This window comes from Dasypus novemcinctus, chromosome 10 (genome assembly GCF_030445035.2).
Source record: "Dasypus novemcinctus isolate mDasNov1 chromosome 10, mDasNov1.1.hap2, whole genome shotgun sequence".
In the NCBI taxonomy this organism is placed as follows: domain Eukaryota; kingdom Metazoa; phylum Chordata; class Mammalia; order Cingulata; family Dasypodidae; genus Dasypus; species Dasypus novemcinctus.
This window is the reverse complement of record NC_080682.1, coordinates 2,313,457-2,336,229: the sequence shown is the minus strand read 5'-3', so window position 1 is coordinate 2,336,229 and position 22,773 is coordinate 2,313,457. Positions and strand designations below refer to the sequence as shown.

General features: G+C 41.7%; 1 long non-coding RNA gene across 12 annotated transcripts in view; it reads left to right on the top strand.

Annotated features, from left to right (window-relative positions):
- The window catches only part of LOC131279953 (uncharacterized), a 165,215-nt gene that overhangs the window by 20,330 nt on the left and 122,112 nt on the right, over nucleotides 1-22,773 (top strand). For 11 of the 12 annotated variants that reach the window (XR_011649830.1, XR_011649837.1, XR_011649828.1 and 8 more), the window contains exon 3: nucleotides 20,143-20,367. This is a non-coding gene — a long non-coding RNA (uncharacterized lncRNA). Of the gene's footprint in view, nucleotides 1-14,735; nucleotides 14,956-20,142; nucleotides 20,368-22,773 lie in introns of those variants that run through there. The other variant, XR_011649831.1, reaches the window with a different exon arrangement.

Here is a 22,773-nt window from a genome sequence, read left to right as displayed (position 1 = left end):
CCATAACATCCCATACCAGTATTCCTCCACCGCCATTGTTGAACCACTCTGTGATCCAAAACTTCCTGAAAAGTGAAGCCCAATATAATATCAGATTCCCTTACTAGTAAAATGGAATATAGCGATGAGTTTAAAGGTTAGATCTAGAATACGTATTAATTTGGAAAAATTCTACATCCTATCTTTTTCTTTTCTTTTTTCCTAATTATTGAGCTTCTCTTCACAAGAGCCTTAGATCACAGTAATTCATATATACAATATACAGTACTCCCACACACCCACCATAAAACCTTTTCCCTTCCACAGCGATAATCTTATAACTTATTCATATCATATTTACTTAAACTGATGTACAGACTCTGAGACAATAGCTTTCAAACAAGGTGACATCTGTGCTTACATTGTGGTCCATACTTTAGGATATACAGTTTTCTAAATTTTTAGTTATCCTATGTTTTACATTATGGTTTACATTATTAGTCTGTCGTCCCCTATATGTTTTTGGTGTAATATTACATGTTTTATATCCATCCTCGTGTACTCTCGCGAAACTCCTCTCTTGCCCCCACATTTACCTTGGTTCCATCCATTCAACATCCATTTTCCCCTCCCCTTGGGGCCCACAGTGACAGCCAATCTCCATTTCCCGAGGAGCCATGTCCAGAGATACTTGCAACAGTGTTCAGGGCCTGACTTGCTCAATTGCCCTAATGTCCTGGGAGCCACCCTTCCTCTTGAGAGATACAGTTCCCTCTATTTGATGGCATTAGACCTCCCCAGGATGTGGGTCCAACCCAACTCTCACTACTTGGGTCTTTACCCAATGGTACAACCCACCCTGGCAAAATGAGCATTCAGACATTCCCCAGGAGTCCATCCCGCGTCAGACCATCCCCGCCGAGCATCCTAAAGAGGTAACCCTCCTAATTATATTTTGATACAATTTTCTCAGCATTTTACTCTCAACCAACACCTGACATTCTCCTATGTTCGTATGTTGCCCCTCCCTCCCCCCAAGTTTTTGGGCAATATTACCCATCCGCCCATCCCCATCCCCCCTCAAACCCGCAAAGCCCCACCCAAAGGCAACCCCTTGCCCCCATTTTATCTCTTCTTTGTGCTCATACTTACCGCCAGCTCATCATAGATTCCAACCCTGCAGAAGTCGGCTCACATCCTTCCTCCACCCACCGATTTCCTGTAAGCCTATCTTCCAGTCTCTAGCTCTCTGAGGCAGCTTGCTTATTTCATATCATTGAGGTCATGTAGTATTTGTCCTTCAATGCGTGGGTTGCTTCACTCAACATAAGGTTCTCAAGATTCATCCATGTTATCACGTGTGTTTGTAGTGTATTTGTTCTTACAGCCTAGTAGTATTCCATTGTATGTATATACCACATTTTATTGATCCACTCATCTGTTGATGGGCATTTGGGTTGATTCCAACTTTTGGCGATAGCGAACAATGCTGCTATAAACATTGGTGTACATATACCGGTTTGTGTCCTTGTTTTCAGTTCTGCTGGGTATATACCCAGCAGTGGTATTGCTGGGTCATATGGCAAATCTATGGTTCGTTTTTTGAGAAACGGCCAAACTGTCCTCCAGAATGGTTGGATCCTTCTGCATTCCCACCAGCAGTGGATGAGTGTTCCCCTTTCTTCACATCCTCTCCAGCATTTGTATTCTTCTGTTTTTTTCATAGCTGCCAATCTTATGGGAGTAAGATGGTATCTCATTGTAGTTTTGATTTGCATTTCCCTGATAGCTAGAGATTTGGAGCATTTTTTCATGTGCTTTTTGGCCATTTGTATTTCTTCTTTGGAGAAGTGTTTGTTTAAATCTTTTTCCCATTTTTTAAATGGGTTGTTTATCTTTTTATTTTCAAGATATATGAGTTCTTTATATATGCAAGTTATAAGTCTCTTATCAGATATATGGTTGCCAAATATTTTCTCCCATTGTGTGGGTTCCCTTTTTACTTTCTTGACAAACTCCTTTGAGGAGCAGAAGGCTTTAATTTTGAGGAAGTCCCATTTATCTATTTGTTCTTTTGCTGCTCGTGCTTTTGGTGTGATAGTCATGAAGCCATTTCCTATTATAAGGTCCTGTAGATGTTTCCCTACACTGCTTTCCAAGGTCTTTATGGTCTTGGCTCTTATATTTAGTCTTTGATCCATCTTGAGTTGATCTTTGTATAAGGTGTGAGATGGTAATCCTCTTTCATTCTTCTACATATGGATATCCAGTTCTCCAGGCACCATTTGTTGAATAGGCCATTCTCTCCCAGTTGAGAGGGTTTGGTGGCTTTATCAAATATCATATGGCTATATATATGAGGTTCTATATCAGAACTTTCAATTCGATTCCATTGGTCTGTGTGTCTCTCCTTATGCCAATACCATGCTGTTTTCACTACTGTAGCTTTGTAGTATGTTTTGAAGTCAGGCAGTGTGATTCCTCCAATTTTGTTTTTCTTTTTCAATATGTCTTTGGCTATTCGGGGCCTCTTTCCTTTCCAAATAAATTTCATAGTTAGTTTTTCCAGTTCCTTAAAGAAGGCTGTGTTGATTTTTATTGGGATTGCATTGAATGTGTAGATCAGTTTTGGTAGAATCGACATCTTAATAATATTTAGTCTTCCTATCCATGAACAAGGAATATTCTTCCATTTATTTAGGTCTTCTTTGATTTCCTTGAACAGTCTTGTATAGTTCTCAGTGTAAAAGTTTTTTACATCTTTAGTTAAATTTATTCCTAAACATTTGATTTTTGGAGTGTTTTTATCAAGAAAGGCTGCTGTATTTTGTGAAATGCTTTTTCTGCATCTATAGATATAATCATGTGATTTTTTTTCTTCAATCTGTTTATATGGTGTATTACATTGATTGATTTTCTTATGTTGAACCATCCTTGCATACCTGGAATAAATCCCACTTGGTCGTGGTGTATAATTCATTTAATGTGTTGTTGAATACGATTAGCAAGTATTTGGTAAGTATTTTTGCGTCTAGGTTCATGAGAGAAATTGGTCTGTAATTTTCCTTTCTTGTGGCGTCTTTGTTTGACTTTGGTACTAGGGTAATGTTGGCATCATAGAAGGAGTTAGGCAATGTCCCTTCTGTTTCGATTTTTTGGAAGAGTTTCAGCAGGATTGGTGTTAGTTCTTTCCGGAATGTTTTGTAGAATTCACCTGTGAAGCCGTCTGGCCCTGGGCTCTTCTTAGTTGGGAGGTTTTTAATGACTGATTCTATCTCTTTACTTGTGATTGGTTTGTTAAGATCATCAATTTCTTCTTTCATCAATATGGGCTGCTTATGTGTTTCTAGGAATTAGTCCATTTCCTCTGAATTGTCATTTTTGTTGGAATATAGTTTTTCAAAGTATCCTCTTATGATAGTCTTTATTTCTGTGGGTCCGTGGTGATATCACCTTTCTCATTTCTTATTTTGTGTATTTGCATCTTCTCTCTTTTTTTCTTTGTTAGTCTCGCTAAAGGTTTGTCAATTTTGTTGATCTTCTCAAAAAACCAGCTCTTGGTCTTGTTTATCTTTTCAAGTGCTTTCTTATTTTCTATTTCATTTAGTTCTGCTCTTATCTTTGTATTCCTTCCTTCTTCTTCCCGTTGGATTACTTTGTTGTTTTTTTCTAATTCCTTCAAATGTGCAGTTAGTTCTTCAGTTTTTGCTCTTTCTTCTTTTTTGATATATGAATTTATGGCTATAAATTTCCCTCCCAGTACTGCTTTTGCTTCATTCCATAAATTTTGGTATGTTGTGTTATCATTATTTCTTTCAAGATAGTCGTTGATTTCTTTTGAGATTTCCTCTTTCACCCACTCTTTTTCTAAGAGTGTGGTGTTTAATTTCCAAATCGTGGTGCGAAATCTGGGCCTCTGTCCCTTGCAAATTTCCAGCCTCACTCCACTGTGGGCAGAGATATTGTTTCGTATGATTTCGATCTTTCTGAATTCATTAAGCCTTTCTTTGTGGCCTAGCATATGGTCTATCTTGGAGAATGATCCATGTGCGCTTGAGAAAAATGTATATCCTGCTGTGTTTGGGTGTAATGATCTATATATGTCTATTAGATCCAGCTCCTCTAATATACTGTTCAAATGTTTGTTTCTTTAGTGATTCTCTTTTGAGATGTTCTGTCAATGGTTGATAGTGGTGTATTAAAATCCCCCACTATAATTGTAGATGCATCTATTCTTTCACTTAGATTTTCCAGTGTTTGCCTCACGTATATAGAGGCGCCCTTGTTAGGAGCATAAATATTTATGATTGTTCGATCTTCTTGACCGATTGTCTCTTTCACTAAAATGTAGTATCCTTCTTTGTGTCTCACAATTGTTTCACATTTAAAGTCTATTTTGTCTGATATTAATACAGCTACTCCTGCCTTTTTTTGGTTATTGTTTGCTTGTATGATTGTTTTCCAGCCATTCACTTTCAACCTCCATGAGTCTCTGGGTGTAAGATGTGTCTCTTGTAGACAGCATATAGATGGGTCATATTTCCTTATCCATTGTCCCAGTCTGAATCTTTTGATAGGTGAGTTTAATCCGTTGTCATTCAGTATTATTACTTTCAAGGAATTATTTGTGTTAGCCATATTTTGATTGGACTTGTGTTTGTCATATTTTGTTTCCTTTTTTTTTTTTCTTCTCTTTTTGTCTTTTTTGTTGCTCTTACACTCTCCTCCAACTCTGCCTGTCCTGTTTTTTCCTTTCTTCCTGCAGAACTTCCTTTAGAATTTCTTGAAGGGGAGGTTTCTTGTTGGCATACTCTTTCAGTTTCTGTTTATCTGCGAATATTTTGAACTCTCCATCATATTTGAATGCTAGTTTAGCTGGATAGAGTATTCTTGGTTGCAAATTTTTTTCCTTTAGTACCTTGACTATATCATACCACTGCCTTCTTGCCTCCATGGTTTCAGATGAGAAATCAGCACTTAATCTTATGGAGCTTCCCTTATATGTGATGGTTTTCTTTTCTCTTGCTGCTTTTAGAATTTCCTCTTTGTCTTGAGCGTTGGATAATTTGACGAGTATATGTCTTGGGGTGGGCCTGTTGGGGTTTATGACAAGAGGGGTGTGCTGTGCTTCTTCAATATGTACATCTGTCTCTTTCAGTAGATTTGGGAAGTTTTCAGCCATTACTTCCTGCAACTGTCCTTCTCACCCCTTTCCCTTCTCTTCTCCTTCTGGAATGCCTATAATACGTATGTTTGAGTGTTTTGCGTTATCATTCAGGTCCCTAAGTCCTAGCTGGGTTTTTTCTATCTTTTTGTCGACCAATTCTACTATCTGTTTGATTTACGATGTACTGTCTTCCACATCACTAATCCTCTGCTCTGCCTCTTCTGGTCTGCTGATATTTGCTGCAAGTGTATTTTTGATTTCTTGAACTGTGGTGTTCATTCCCATCATATCTGTTATCTTTTTGCATATGTCTGCAATTTCCCCTCCAAGTGTTGTCTTCATGTTGTTAACCTCTTCCTTTACTTCATTAAATTTGTCAGTGATAAATGTTCTGAGATCTTTCATTACTTGTGCGAAGTTCTGCTCCCCTTCCTGATTTTTAGTTTGTTCATTGGATTCAGCCATGTTTTCCTGATTACTGGTTTGGTTTGTAGATTTTTGTTGCTGTCATCATTTAAAGATAAAATGTCATCATTTTATCTTGATGGGTTTAATCAGTTCCTTAGCTTCTTTGTCTAGTCTTGGAGATTAATTAGCTGTTGTTTTTGCGTAAGTGTTATATCTTCTCTTTCTCACTTTGTTCTTCTTATTCTAATTTCTTATTGCTGGTTGAGTTCACTTTAAAGGAAAGTATTAGGGCCAGGGAAAGGCAATTGTGTAAGCAAGGAAAAAGTGTAAAGTAGTATTGGTGATACATGTTAACAGAGCAACAATATGAGATCTGGGAGGATGGATGTTAGATTCATGTAAGTTGTGTAGAGTTATAGCAGTAGGTAGAGTACCTATAATGAGGTAGTCGACTGAATATGGGAGGAATATGGTATGAATTAAAAAGCTATTGTTTTCATGAGAGAGGGAAAGAGAAAAGAAATTCTAGTTTCAGGAGTGGATAACAGACAGAAAACAAAGGTATTAGAAACTAAGAGGTAGACACTTTGTGGATCAAAGAAAGGGAGGTGGAATATAGGAGAGAGAGTAGATGATGGAGGATATCAAGATGTAGGGGAAAGGGGATAGTGTAGGTAGCCAAAATGTATTCACACAGAAATGAGGCAGTGGAGGATGAGGAAACCCAGCAAATGTGAGGTGTTCCCTGCAGCACCTATTTTATAGTTAAGATAAAATAAAATAAGAAGAAAATGAGGGACAAGAGAGAGAGAGGAAAAAAAAAGAGAGAAGAAATGAAGAGAAAAAAGGAAGATCCAATCACATTTCAGTCCCCTTAAGTTTAAATTATACAATTGATCTCCAATATGCAAAACAGCCAATTCTAAATCATTAACTCAATTGTGTAAAGCTACCACAACAGTAGCAGCAGCTGTAATGATTCCAATCGGTCCCAAAATGCTTATAAGCAGCTGTCCAATAAAGCATTTAGTCCATTTCAAGAATTGTTTTTTTTTAATGTAGAATTAGATATGAGTTTATTAAAAATATTTTATATCAATATTAACATATGCTATACCCGAAAACAAACCATTTTGAAGTATTGTGAGGCAGGATAGAATAGGGAGATAATGGGAAGGAACAGAAAACCCAATGAGCTACAAAAACACCACCTAATAAATGATGCTAGGCAACAACCTGTTGACTTGCACAAGCAAGTTATCTGGGGGCAGTGCACAGCATTCACCCAGAAGCTGTGTTGTCAAGGCAACTTGAGGCAGGAGGCACCACTGCTGCCAGCCACTTTCATTTCACCTCTTGTGGCAAACTCCAGCAGAGCCAGAAGCCAGTCACTGCCGGCAACCCTAGAAATCAAACCATCAAGGAGGGAAGCGGACTTGGCCCAGTGGCCAGGGCATCCGTCCACCACATGGGAGGTCCACGGTCCAAACCCCGGGCCTCCTTGACCCGTGTGGAGCTGGCCCATGCGCAGTGCTGATGCGCGCCAGGAGTGCCGCGCCACGCAGGGGTGTCCCCCGCGTAGGGGAGCCCCATGCGCAAGGAGTGCGCCCCACAAGGAGAGCCGCCCAGCGCCAAAGAAAGCCCAGCCTGCCCAGGAATGGCGCCACACTCACGGAGAGCCGACACAAGATGATGCAACAAAAGAAACACAGACTCCTGCGCCACGGACAACAACAGAAGAGGACAAAGAAAAACACACAGCAAATAGACACAGAGAATAGACAACTGGGGGGAGCAAAGGGAGAGAAATAAATGAAATAAATCTTTAAAAAAAATCAATGACTCTCCTCCACTTTGTCTCAAATATTTTTTTTCCAAATTCTACTCAATTTATTCATTTTTTAAAAAGATATTACATTAAAAAAAAATGAGGTCCCCATTTGCCCCCACCGCCCCCACCGCTCCCACCCGACCACTCCCCCCACAGTAACACTCTCCCCCTTCATCATGTCACATCCATTGTGTCTGGTGAGTACATCTCCAGGCATCGCTGCACCCCATGTCCCGTGTTCCACCCCATGGCCGTTTCAAGAATTCTTATGTAGCAATAATTGACTTTTGGGAGACAACTGCCAAATCTGCATCGTTCTCACCGGTATCCAGATGCCTTTTCTTCTTCTGGCTGTGGCTCATCGATGTTCACCTTTTCAGTGGAGCCACTTTTGCCTCTTGTCAGGTTTCAGTGGTAGGACCCTGGATCTTCACAAAGGCATTTGCATCAACAGTCCTAAAAGGGATGTTACTGGAGTGGGCAGGGACATGACAGACAGTTCCCTGTTACTACTAGCAGGTATTCCAGATGGTTTTTCATAATTTGGGATGATTTATAATAGTTCATTATTGTTTAGATTTTAGTATTTGCAATCTTCCCATGAATAGGGATGGCAGTCTTTAGAGTGACCAGAGTTAAGTCTTTAACCCAACCCAGTGACCAGGGTTAAGTCTTTCACTTTTAGCAGGACTCCTATTCTGTGCACAATTGCTTTGTTATATTTTGCTTTTGGCCTCTTTTTAGAATTGTGATTAAAACCCAAGGGTTACTTGTTTAGAATTTTGCCTTCACCACAAACTCCACCCAAAGCCAATATGGGTGCTTGCTACATCCAATTCATAGGCTAAGTTAATGTCCACAATTTACCTTCCTTTTATTATTTTTAAAAGCAGCTTGCTGGAGGTTTTCCTACTTCCATGAAGGACTTTTCCCAATTAACATATACAATGGTTTTAATATTTGAGACTAAGTGAGAGATGATTTTCAGTATTCCAACAATATTACAAACTACATTAACATGAGAAAACATAGACTTTATCAATTACGCAGAGAGTATAGTTTTGTTTTACCCAACTAAACATCATTGAAGAATTTGATAGAGCAGCAAGGACTTTGCCACTTGTCCCAATTGTTTGCCTAGTTCAGGCTCTTAAGATAAGATAGTATCTCTGATGTTTCTTTTCATTCTGAAAAAAGGATTACCGGTTAACATAATGTCATCAGTAGCATTTCAGCCACCAGTTTTTTCTATGCAGGTAGATTATTATCACCATGGCAGGACAGATGGTTGGGCTGTGCGCACAGTCTTGGGGAGGCACTGCAAAAGTCCATTGTTGACTTTTCTACAGGTAGGAGAATGCAGGCAGGCGAGCTTGACTTGCCTAAGGAAATACTAAAGAAAGTCTTACCACGTTTTAAAACAAAGTGATAGCAACACAGCTGGACATTAACTTTTTGCAACAAACTAGCAATATCTGTGACTGCTACATACTACAATGTTGTTATTTTAATTTATCATAAGAAGTTGTTTCTGTTACACATACCTTTTTATAATAATTAAAATCATAATTAACCACATTGTACTTCTGTTTAATATTATGCTGAAATATTGGTAAATTTATGCAGTCAAGTATTCATTTGAAACTTTTACACATACAAATTTAACAGGGGGTTAAAAAATCTTGTTAATTTTATAACACTTTTAAACACTCAACTTATAACATATTAAATGAACTTAACTGTTACTTTAATTTTTCTTTCAAGGTAAGGGGAAAAAATCTCTTGTAATTAGTTTGGAATAAAAAGAAAGCAGGTTTAAACCTTATTTTCCTTTAGAAGAGATAAGACCTTTTCTTCCCTGAACACTGAGGAAATGATGAGGTTACAGCACAAGAAGCTGTTTTGATAAAATAGACTTTCTTTGTATATGGATTATTCAGGAAACTTACCAACAGACTAATGACTTCAGACTTTGAAAAAGGACAAAATTTTTAATTTTGCATTAGTATACCGTTTGATACTAAACTTTTAAAAACTGTATAGATAGGCCCATCAAATTTTATTTAACTTTAATCATAAAAATTTCTTTTCCACAAACCTTCTACACTTCCAGTATTCATTCAGGTTTTGACCCACACTCTACTCTTTCCCAATAATCAATCATTTTATCTTAGGAAAAAATCATCTCCTTTTTCCTTAACAATAAAAACACATTCCATATATTCTACATATTAAGTTACCAGGCAAACTTTTTACAACATGTTATTGCCATCAACACTAAACAAGCTTGTTAAAATAATGAACTTTTCTTCGCTTTAAATACTTAGTAGCATGTAATACCAGAAACAGTTCACTAGAAGCAAGTTAGCAGGGGAGGCTGGCCACCAACAAGTTTTCCTGTTATAAAATTACCTTTTATTGTTATTATTATCAATTCAGTTTTTGTTTAATAATGACTTTCTGCAATTAGCCATTTAAATACCTTAATTTAAACAATGCTTCATTAAATTTCTTATACTTATTTATAACCATATGGACTATAATTCTATTATTTTAAGACAAATTTTACCTTCACAGAACACATTCCCTTAAAGTTACACAATACCTTCTATAACTTGCCACATGCTTTTAAGTTCCAAGGGTTTATGAAAATTAGCCATCCTATTTTAGGACAAAACACACCTTTTAAAAAAACTTATTAAATTTCAGTCAGCATTCCCACAAACTTTTAACTTTTAATATTCATTTAAGTTTTACATCCTTCATTTTATCCTGTGAAGAAAAATAAACTATTCATTTCAGTCTAGGCAAGAACAACTTTTTATGAAAAGACTTACAGTAATTTTGTTAGTCAAGACTTACAATTTTTATCATTGTAGAGATCTTATTAATATTTAAACGTATGTAGTATATAAGCACTTATTTAATTTTTGGCCATTTGTATTGAGCTCTTTTAAAAATTTTTACTTATTAATTTATATTACCATCTGGAGGTATCAAAATATACACTGACATTGAACAAACAGACAAACACAAAACAATTACAACACATTAACAGAAACATACAGTTTACAATTGACTCATAATTCTTACTTTCTTGGTATAGCTGCTTTTAAGTCCTCTGTTATATCACATCTTTGATTGTACTCTTTAAGATTTCTTCTGGAATCCATGTTGCCTGTAACATGCAAGCTTGTGCTTGGAAACATTTTTATTAGTTATCAGCAATCAGTTACGATAACTTGAGCAGCATAAATGTAGCTAAGCTCTTATCTAGCAGTTTAGACAGACTGTTAACACACATTTTTGGATTACTACTCTGTAAGACTATACTGAGCACCTCAACTCCTGTTCTTGTTCCAATTTACTTTCTTTCATTTCAAATTTACTTATGGGCTTAGGAAATATAGTAATTTCATCTTTCTCTCCTTCAGACTGTAAAGGATCTAACGCTGCCGCTACCTGGTGGCATAAGGCCCACACTGATAATGGAATGAATTCCATTTTTCGATACGCTCTTTGTAAAGCTTTCATTACACATCTCCACTGTTTCAGTTTTAAAACATTATGCCCCTGAGGCTAAAGCCAGCAACAATGCTTTTGTATTAGAGCTAACAATTCTAGTAATTCATAGGTTTTTACAGGCACCCCATTAACTTTCAGTAAAGTTCCTAGCACTCGTGACTATGCTTCCACACGTCCCATTTGATCACCCATTACCCTCATGACTTCACGGAAAATGTTACTTACTTAAAAGAAGACTCGAGTCACTCTGCTTTGGACGTCACACGACCCTCGACGAGGTCTTTTCCGTGGTTCTCAATACTGATTTGGAAGACTCACTAACTTCTTCAGGCCCCACGATGGGGCACCAGATGTTGGAGATTTGGGCCTGAAGGGTATCGGGACTGGAAGAGAAAAGGGGAAGGAAACAAAGAGAAAGAACGAGAGAGCTGGGATCAGGGGCTCTGCGAGTAATGACTCCTCAGACAACTTTATAGTTTACAAGGGGCTCTTTATATACCCCAGTGTACGTGCCAAGAAGCAGGCAGACATAGCCTACGTGCCAGAAAGCATAAACACATAGCCTACATGTCATCACGCAGCAACACGTATTAACTATCAGCATTACCCATAGTCTAAGGAATTTTAAAAAATCTTATCTCAAGGTACATCGTCTAAGCATTCTATTCACGGCAAAAGTTATGAGCTCATCTTTTCTTTCAGCCTTTAACAGCTTCATCCCATTTGCTGGGAACCCTTAATTACTGCATTCCTGAGGTTGCAAGCGTAGCCATGGAGACAGCACGTCTCTCGTTGAGAGGCCACTGTGCCTCAGTTTCCAACACATGAGGAAACCATTGAACCCGGATCTGGGGCCTTTGGAAATCAGACGCAGGCTCCTGGAGCCAGAAATTGGCTTGGGAAGAGTATGGGGCTGTGGGGTAGGACCTGCTCTCCCCCCCCGAAGCACCAAAGATACTCCCACACCCAGTGCTGGGGTGAGTCCCGGTTTGAACAAAGCAGCAGCAGTGGCTGTAGCAGTTTGATATTATTGATGAATTCCAAAAAGAAAAATTGGATTATGTTTGTAAACTGATCATTTCCTCTGGGCATATTGGATTATATTAGATTCGGAGGTTTACTTGATTAAGTAATTATGTCAACCTCTTGTGCCAGTAGGGCTTCATTTCCCGTCCCTTGGTGGGTGGGGCTCACAGATAAGAGGCATGGCCAAGGACAGAGTTGAGGGTTTTTTTTATTTTTTTTAAAGATTTGTTTTTTTTTCTCTCCCCTTCCTCAACCCCACCCCACCCCCGCCATTGTCTACTCTCTGTTTACATTCGCTGTGTTCTTCTGTGTCCACCTATATTCTTGTTGGCGGCACTGGGAATCTGTGCCTCTTTTTGTTGCAGCATCTTGCTGTGTCAGCTCTCCGTGTGTGTGGCGCCACTCCTGGGCAGGCTGCACTTTCTTTGCTCTGGGCAGCTCTCTCTACGGGGTACACTCCTTGCACGTGGGGCTCCCCTCCATGGGGGGCACCCCTGCGTAGCATGACACTCCTTGCGTGCATCAGCACTGTGTGTGGGCCAGCTCCAAACGGGTCAGGAGGCCCTGGGTTTGAACCCTGCACCTCCCATGTGGTAGGCGGACGCTCCATCCATTGAGCCAAATCTGCTTCCTGAGTTGAGGGTTTTTGATGTTAGAGTTTTGAAGTTGGAGCTTGATGCTGAAGCCTTAAACTAGAGCCCTGGGATGTAAGCACACGGAGGAAAGAGAAGCCAGCCCAGGAAGAGAGTAACACTGAGCCCAGGAAGAAGCAAGACCCTGCAAGGGAGGAACCCAGGAAGCCTCAACCCTGGCAGACGTCGGCAGCCATCTTGTTCCAACACGTGGCAACAGACTTTGGGGAGGGAAGTAACTTATGCTTTATGGCCTGGTATCTGTAAGCTCCTATCCAAATAAATACCCTTTATAAAAACCAACCCATTTCTGGTATTTTGCTTTAGTGCCCCTTTGGTGACTGATACAGTGGGAACAAGAGGAAAAGTGAATATGGATTGTGTTTTTGATGCTACTAGCAGAACGAGCCTCTGGTTTTGTAGAATAGCCTTTATTTCAGAAGGTACGAACGTAGCAAAGCATTGACCTATTTATGGCTGAAGTCATGTCCACAATTCACTTTAAAACACTTATACGCACACACGTGCATGTGTCGACACAGAGCGAGAGAGATAGCAAGTACACAAACAGCACAAGTGGTAATTGTCTGCGTCTAGGTGGTGGGTATTTGAGTGTCTATCAAGTTATTCTTTCTATTTTTTTCTATATTAAAATTTTCATAAAAAGGTAAAAAAAAAGAATAAGAACATCTCTTCACCAAAATTCACATAAAGAGAGTTAAAATAAAGCCACAAAATAGGAGATGTTATTTTCCACACACAAGCATCAAATGCTCCCTATTTATGTGAACTTCTGTCTCTATACATAAAACTTCCCCATAGATCAGAAAGGAAAGGGTCTATGATCCAAGAAGAAAATCATCAAAAGATGATATCTCCTTTCTCATTTCTTATTCTGTGTATTTGCATCTTCTCTCTTTTTTTATTTGTTAGTCTAGCTAAGGGTTTGTTAATTTTATTGATCTTCTCAAAGAACCAGCTCTTGGCTTTGTTTATCTTTTCCAGTGCTTTTTTATTTTGTCTTACATTTGGTTCTGTTCTTATCTTTGTCCTTTCTTTCTTTCTTCTTCCTGTGCGGTTACTTTGCTGTGTTTTTAGTAATTCCTCCAAATGTGCAGTTAGTTCTTCAATTTTCGCTCTTTCTTCTTTTTTGATGTATGAATTTATGCCTATAAATTTCCCTCTCAGTACTGCTTTTGCTGCATCCCCTAGGTTTTTGTATGTTGTGTTATCATTTTCATTAGTTTCAAGGTAGTTATTAATTTCTTTTGAGATTTCCTCTTTGACCCACTGGTTTTCTAAGAGTGTGCTGTTTAATTTCCATATCTTGGTGTGAAATCTGGGCCTCTGGCCCTTGCAGATTTCCAGCTTCACTCCACTGTGGTCAGTGATATTATTTTGTATGATTTCAATCTTTCTGAATTCACTGAGCCTTTCTTTGTGGCCTAGCGTATGGTCTATCTTGGAGAATGATCCATGTGCACTTGAGAAAAATGTATATCCTGCTGTGTTCGGGTGTAATGATCTGTATATGTTTATTAGGTCCAGCTCCTCTAATATACTGTCCAAAGTTTTGCTTCTTTATTGATTCTCTTTTGAGATGTTCTGTCCAAAGTTGATAGCGGTTTATTAAAATCTCCCACTATAATTGTAGAGGCATCTATTCTTTCACTTAGTTTTTCCAGTGTTTGCCTCACGTATTTGGAAGTACCCTTGTTAGGAGCATAAATATTTATGATTGTTCGTTCTTCTTGAAAGATTATCCCTTTCACTAATATGTAGTATCCACCTTTGTCTCTCACAATTGTTCGTATTTAAAGTCTATTTTGTCTGATATTAATATAGCTACCCCTGCCTTTTTTTGGTTATTGTTTGCTTGTAAGATTGTTTTCCCGCCATTCACTTTCAACCTCCTTGAATCCCTGGGTCTAAGATGTGTTTCTTGTAGACAGCAGATAGATGGGTCATATTTCCTTATCCAGTCTTCCAGTCTGAATCTTTTGACAGGTGAGTTTAATCCATCGACATTCAGTGTTATTACTTTCAAGGAATTATTTATGTTAGCCATATTTTGTTTGGACTTGTGTTTGTCATATTTTGTTTGTTTGTTTTTTCCTTCTCTTTTTGTCTTTTTTGTTGCTCTTACAGTCTCTTCCCCACTGACACCACAGAAATAAAGATTATCATGAGAGGATACTTTGAAAAACTATATTCCAATGAAAATGACAATTCAGAGGAAATGGACAAATTCCTGGAAACACATAAGCAGCCTATATTGATGAAAGAAGAAATTGATGATCTCAGCAAACCAATCACAAGTAAAGAGATGGAATCAGTCACTAAAAACCTCCCAACTAAGAAGAGCCCAGGGCCAGACGGCTTCACAGGTGAATTCTACAAAACATTCCGGAAAGAACTAATGCCAATCCTGCTGAAACTCTTCCAAAAAATCGAAACAGGAGGGCAAGCCCTTTCCATGCCGCAGGGCGAGGCCTGCCAGGCTCTGGGGACTGGGGCCTCCACCCCCCAGGAAGGCCCCTGGACCCACCGACCCTCACTCTGCACTTACGTGAGCCTGGAGACCCAGCCCTGAGCCAAGATGCACCGACCCCAGCGCTGCGGCCTCAAGCAACCAGGGGCAGCGCAGGGCGTGCTCGGAGCTCAGGCTAAGGCAGAGGCGAGAGCCCACGGGCAGGGCAGGGGTGGCGGACCCTTGGAACGAGTGCTGAGGGCCTGGGCCCACAGGGGGACCCCAAAGCAGGGCTGGGGTAGAAAGCCTGGTTCTCAGGCACAGAGGTTGGCTGGGACAGAGGCAGCGACCAGGCAGGGCTGACAGCTGGGCCCCAGGGCGAGCACCGGCCACCTCCTGGATGGGTGGCTCTGGATGACTTGGCAGTGTGGGAAGTAAACATTCCGTGAGGTGCTGGAAGCAGGCAGTGCCCAGGTGCCAAGCTGGACAGGCGCACCTCCAGGCACCCGCAGAGCAGGGCAGGTGTGCACTCACCCCACCAGGCCTGGGGCTGTGGACTCGGCCCCCCCTGCCCTGGACCTGAATCCTCATTTGGCCAGCAGCTGTCCCAGGGCCGAGCACCGGTCCCTAACAGCCTGTGCCAGGCGCTGCACCACACCTGTCACATCTGGGCTGCCCCCTGAAAGAAGAGAAGTGTCCTCCCTTCTCGTTTCTTCAGGAAGGCTGAGCGGTTTCTTTAGGAATGACAGGGCCTGCTGGGGAGTGGCGGGCAGGGGCTGGAGGGAGCCCTGAGCCCCGCGGACTGGCCCCACACCTCCGTGCTCCCTGGCTCTGAAGCGGCCCGTTCACTTCCTGCCGATCTGCCGAGCACGTCATTTTATGCCATCGCTTCTGATCCCTACATCACCTGTGAACACAGGTTTCATAGGTAGATTCATCTTGGATGCCCGAGGGGGGCCTGGTGTTTAAAGGGGACCTGTGCAGCCTTTGTGATGGCAAGCCGACCCCACGATTGGTACCCCCGAGTCACGGGGCCCCTCCTGAGGGACAGTGGGTGCGGGCTCATCACGGGCAGCTCTGTGGCTCTGCAGGTGAGCGAGGGCCGCAGCACAGCAGCCCCTGGCCCTTGGATAGGGTCTCCACGGCCGTTTCTCCTGAGGGCAGTTTGGCTGAAGCACTCCCTGATCCCCAGGCCCCCTACGGGGTGGAGCCCGGCTGTGGGGGTGGGCCCAGGGCTGGGGCACCCCCAAGGCAGGCCCAGGAGCGCGGGGCCTTCTGGCAGTGCGAGAACTTCTTAGCCTGCACTTCGGCCTTCCTATGCTCCCACTTCTTGGCACTGCAGGGAGCAGCAGCCACGCGGTGGCGGGGTGGTGGGCAGGCCGATACTGGCTGTGTGGCCTGTGGAGAGCAGGCTGGCCAGCAAGGCCAAGGCCAGCCTTCTGCATGGCCCTGTGGGAGGGACCTGAGCCTGCTCTCCTCTCCTCTGGGCAGGTGGGCAAGGCCCCAGCTGCTCTCAGGCTTTATTTCTAGAACCCGAGTCTGCGCTGGACCCAAGGCTGCCAGTCTTCTAGTCTCACCTTTTTTGGGGGGGCTTTTAATGCTTATTTTTAGAAAGGCCCCCTTTGGTCCCTGAGACCTGCACCCCTGTCTCTGCAGCAGTGCGTTTAGGGTCTTGGGTGGGCCTTCGCCACAAGGGGAAAGACAAAAGACCTTCCCTGACCCAGTACAGAGTCCTCCTCAGCTCAGGGGAGGGGATGAGGCTCGAGCGGCCGTGTGCCTGTTTCCCATGTGCGAGGTCCTGGGTTCAATCCCCAGTACCTCCTCAGAACACAGAAACACTTGGAGAAAGCCTGCGTCGGACCTACCTGCTGTCCAGAGGTGCTCTGAGGGTGCTCCGCCAGGAACGCGAAGCTGCACAAGGGCTGGCTCAGGTCCCTCCCATGGTGCTGCGGCACATTCTGGAAAGAACTAAGGCCAGTCTTGCTGAAACTCTTCCAAAAAATCAAAACAGAAGGAACATTGCCTAACTCATTCTATGATGCCAACTCTAGCTATCAGGGAAATGCAAATCAAAACTACAATGGGATACCATTTTATTCCCATAAGATTGGCAGCTATGACAAAAAACAGAAGACTGCAAGTTCTGGCCAGGATGTGGAGCAATGGGAACACTCATCCACTGCTGGTGGGAATGCAGAAGGATCCAGACATTCTGGATGACAGTTTGGCAGTTTCTCAAAAAACTATGGCTATAGATTTGCCATATGACCCAGCAATTCCACTGCCTTGCCAATTTGCATACAGGGCAACACTTATTGCAGTGGTGGAAGGCAAAACATCAAAAAGAGTTCTACTGAGTATACACCCAGCTGTGGAATTGCTTTTGCATTTTTAAATTTTTTGATACCCCAATTTATTTTTACCTTAATTTTTCTAAATTAATCTGTATTCTGTATCTAACCTTTAAACACATCACTATATTCCATTTTACTATTAATGGAACCTGGCAATAAATTAGCCTTCACTTTTGAAGAAGTTTTGGGTCAGAGAGAGGTTCAACAATGGCAGGGGACGAACACTGGTGTGGGATGTTATTGACAGGGGACACATGGTTGGCAGGGAGTTCTCCAGGGCATATATCCAGCGTACATAAAAATGTTTAGATATTTTCATAGTGGTTACAATTAAAAACAACAACTGAGGGATTGCTGAGTTCCTAGCCAGGGGAGCTCTATCACAGTCCTTAATGGAATAGCAACAATCTGCCAAGTGCAACGGCAAAGACCAAAAAGGAAGGAAGGTCCAACAATGAGCCCTTGATACTAATGACTATGCTTGTGAGCCTGTGTACCTGAAACAAGAACAAGGCCTAGAGCTGCAGGGTGCCTAAGAGTTCCCTCCTGAGAGCCTCCGTGTTGCTCAAATGTGGCCAGTCTCAAAGCCAAACTCAGCATGTAAATTCGTTGCCTTCCCCTCCGCGTGGGACATGACTCCCAGGGATGAGCCTCCCTGGCACGAAGGGATTACGACCAAGTACCAGCTGATGATGTAACTAGAAATTGACCTTGAATAAAAGGGTCAACTTGGACCAGCAGAATATCTCAATCTACATATAATACCAGGAGTTAAAAATGCTTTTTGACCTGAATAAAAGGGGGAAATGGAAAGGACAAATGAGTTTATATGGCTATGAGTCTCCAAAAAGAGCTGGGAAGTTATCAGAGGGGTTGCCCTTATGCACACCTGAGCAGAGTCCCAGAGACAGATAAAGTAGATACAACCCCAGGTATTGGTTCTTCTGAGGGCTACAGAGACCCACAGGTTCTATGGTCATGGCAGATGGAGTTCAGTGCCATCTCTGTTGGCCCTACTTTGGGGTTTGTGTTTCTGTGTGATGGAGCTGGACTTAGATGTGATCTTTGTCTACAAGTCTCTCCTGTTACTTTTACCAGAACTGTAGTTGGTGTTGGGGTTTAATGTGTACCCAGGGGACCTGAATCTCTGGACTGACCATGTGACAGCCAGGCCCTGATCCTCAACAGACTTGCAACTCCTACACTCTGGTTTATTGGGCTTACCCCACTCAGCTAACATGTGGGTGAAGAAGGTCAACCACCACACCAGGGAGCCAAGAGTGCCTACAACTTAAAGCAGGAGAATTGCATCCAGCATCCATGTGGAATCTAAGCCCCCTCTTGATATAGATGTGGAGTGGCCACAACCATTCTAAGGTCCACAGGATGGAGGAATAGAGTGTGGATTAGAGTGGATTACTAATATTGAATTTATGAACTATTGTGAGTAGTAATCGAAGAAAATGTGGCACTGGTGTGGAGAAAGTGGCCATGGTGGCTGCTGGGGGTAGGGAGTAGGAGGAGGAGATGTGATGTGGGGGCGTTTTCTGGACTTGGAGTTGTCCTGGGTGGTGCTGCAGGGACAGTTACTGGACATTGTATGTCCTCCCATGGCCCACTGGGTGGACTGTGGGAGAGTGTGTGCTATGATGTGGACCATTGACCATGAGGTGCAGCGGTGCTCAGAGATGTATTCACCAAGTGCAATGAATGTCTCATGATAACTGAGGAGGTTGTTGTTATGGGGGGAGGAGTGGGGTGAGGGGGGATGTGGGGTGTATGCGGACCTCATATTTTTTTAATGTAATATTAAAAAAATAAAGCCAAAATGAAATAAAATAAAGCATCTTAAAAAAAAGAAAATGATCAAAAGACGTGAGCAGGCATTTCACAGAAGAGGACACAGAAACTACCAATAAACATGAAACCCAGTCAACAAGCAGGAAAATGAACACTGAAAACATGCCGCAATGCCACTCAACATGCAGCAGTCAACAAAATGCTTATAGCTGTGGGCAAGGATATGTGCCAACAAGGGCGCCTGTGCCTGTGGCAAGAGCATCGGTTGGGCCACCCTTAGAAAACCGCCCGCAGTGTCCAGCTTGGGGGCACCTGTCCACCCACAGCCCCTCTTCTAGGCCGAGACCCCAGAGCAGGGTTTCTACCTGGCTGTTGGGTCTCTTAGTGGGATTTTGGAAGCAGGTGGGGACACCAGTTGTGGCAGCAGTTTCAGATAGCCCTTGTTTTTCTTGGTCGTTTTGTTTTAAAATCTTTTACTATGGTGACACATGTAACTTACTATTTTCCATTTTAGTCCAAGTGTGTAATTCAGTGACATTGAGTAAATTCACAATGCCTGTAGGGAGCCACCCGCTGCGAGGCCTATTTACAGCCTCCCACAACATGGCAGATCTCACAACATGGCAGAATTCAAATCTGCCCTGTCATTTCCTTATTCTTCTTCCTCCCTGCTTCTTTTTTCTCCCTTTCCCGCTGCAACTCAGGTGACCACAGCAATACACATGTGCAAGGCACGAAACACTGTAGACCCGGTGTCGAACTGTCGGCCAATCCCCTCCTTGGACGTCTGCCACCCACAAAACCAGCCTATCAGCTATGTACACGTTCCCTTCCCTCTCTATATATCCCCGTGTTTTACCCCCAATAAACAAGGCTTGATCAGAATCCCGCCTTGCCTCCATTCTTCGTGTCTCTTGTCGCCATCTCTGTGTCGTTTGCTTTGTTTCTAGATCCCTGATCTTGGTCGGACTGGAGACGTCCTGTCCTATTGGCCTGGCCCGCGGGACATTTTGGCGCCCAACGTGGGGCAGAACTGAGCAATGACGTAGAGAGCGCCGATTGATGGGCCCAAAATAAGAAATCTAAGAGGACACCGTGTAGAGTTAGTCCACGGTCAGAGCTCCGTTAGTGAACGGAGACACCGCACAGGAGCCTGCTGCGCGGTCAGGATCTCGGTAAGTGATCGGCGAAAGTATGGGACAAGCAATGAGTGAGCATAAAGTGTTTGTAGAAGGTCTACGTGAGGCTTTAAAGGCACGAGGAGTAAAGGTTAAAGTTAAACAGCTCCTAGAATTCCTTGCTTTCCTGAAAGAAGTTTATCCCTAGTTTCCATAGGAAGGGAGCATTTACAACTCATAAAAGGAGCTACAGCAGCTAAAAGAAATTACAACACCATAAATGCAGGAAGGAAGTTAACCACAACCCTTATATCGACCTTTTGCCCAGCTGTAGTTCCCCGTCAGAACCGCCTGTGCTAAAACCATCACCTAAATACCCTCCTAACTTTTCTCCGTCCCACCCCCCTGTAATTACCTCTGCTTAACCGGTTACCGAAAAAAGAAATGATGATGATGAGCAAGTTCGGGTACACTCCACTTTTCCGTTTAAAAATTTAAAAGAGCTTAAGTCCGCCGCCTCTATCTATGGGCCCACTGCTCTGTATACTATTACCATTTTGGAGCACATTGCCAATGCCTGGCTTACACCTCATGATTGGCGTACTCTTGCTCGCTCTGCTCTCAGTGCCAGAGATTACCTATTATGGAAATCCGAGTATGCCGAATTCTGTGCCGATACAGCCAAGCATAATGCTCAGGCCGGCAACGGGTGGACTATTGATATGCTCACAGGGTCAAATGATTATAGAGATAATACAAACCAATGTATGTATGACCCTGGCCTATTTGCTCAAATTCAAACTGCTGCCCTTAAGGCTTGGAAAAGGTTGCCCTCAAAAGAACACCCCGCCTCCTCCCTCACTAATAGTAAACAGGGGCCAGAGGAGCCTTTTTCAGATTTTGTAGGCAGATTGTTCACGGCTGCAGAAAGGCTGTCTGGGGATACCAACACAGAAACAGACTATGTAAAGCAAATTGCCTTTGTAAATGCAAATGCAGCTTATCAGGCCGCAGTTAGACATGATAGAAAGAAGGATAACTTGTCTGGTTACATCAGGCTTTGTTCTGAAATTGGCCCTGCCTATCAACAAGGCCAGCCACAAGCCCCAAAATCCAAACAAGCTTATAAGGCAATCAACTCTGTTCCAGCAAACGCCCACCCCTTTCACAGCTCTTTGGGCTCCCTACTATCTACATGACAATGTAGCTCTGGGCTAGTGAGGGCTAATATAGTTAAGCCACTGGTATGAGAGAAAAACGTGGCAACATTTGTGTTTTGTTTTATTTCCATGCTAATTCTGATTGGGCTTATTTAACCAAGATAATAAAATGAGTACAAAATTTTTATCAGGGTCTAAAAGGAATTTTCAGTTTTAAATCAATAATTATCTCCAGAACTTCAAGTCTCAGTATAGTCTTACAGTAATAATCCAAAAATGTGTGCTAATGGTCTGCCTAACTGCTGCTCAAGTTATTTTAACTGATTGCTGATAACTAATAAAAATGTTTCCAAGCACAAGCTTGCATATTACAGGCAACATGAATTCCAGAAGAAATCTTGAAAGGTACAATCTAAGATATGCTATATAACAGAGGATTTAAAAGCAGCTATACCAAGAAAGTAAGAATTATGAGTCGATTATAAATAAATTGTATGTTTCTGTTAATGTGTTGTAATTGTTTTGTGTTTGTCTGTCCCATTCAATGTCACTGTATATTGTGATACCTCTGGATGGTAATATAAATTAGTAAAAAAAAAAAGAGCTCTATTCGAATGGCCAAAAATTAAATAAGCGCTTATATTAATACTTAAGTTTATTATATTAATACATAAGTTTAAATGTTAATAAGATATCTACAGTGATAAAAATTGTAAGTCTTGATTAACAAAATTACTATGCCTTTTCATAAAAAATGGTTCTTGCCTAGATTGAAATGAATAACTTATTTTTCTTCACAGGATAATATGGAGGATGTAAAACTTAAATGAATATTTGGTTAAAAGTTTGTGAAAATGCTAACTGAAATTTAATAAGTCTTTGCAAAAAGGTGTTTTGTCCTAAAATAGGATGGCTAATTTTTCATAAACTCTTGGAACTTAATTTGCATGTGGCGAGTTGTAGAAGGTATTGTGGTAACTTTAAGTAAGGGAATGTGTTCTGTGAAGGTAAAAGTTGTCTTAAAATAATATAGTCTATATGGTTATAAATAATTATAAGAAGTTTAATGAAGCATTGTTTAAATTAAGGTATTTAAATGGCTAATTCCAAAAAGTCATTATTAAATATATATAAAACTGAATTGATGATGATAAATAGTAAAAGGTAATTTTATAACAGGAAAACTTGTTGGTGGCTAGTCTTCCCTGCAAACTGGCTTCTAGGGGACTGTTTCTGGTATTACATGCTACTAAGTATTTAAAGTGAAGAAAAGGTCATTATTTTAACAAGCTTATTTAATGTT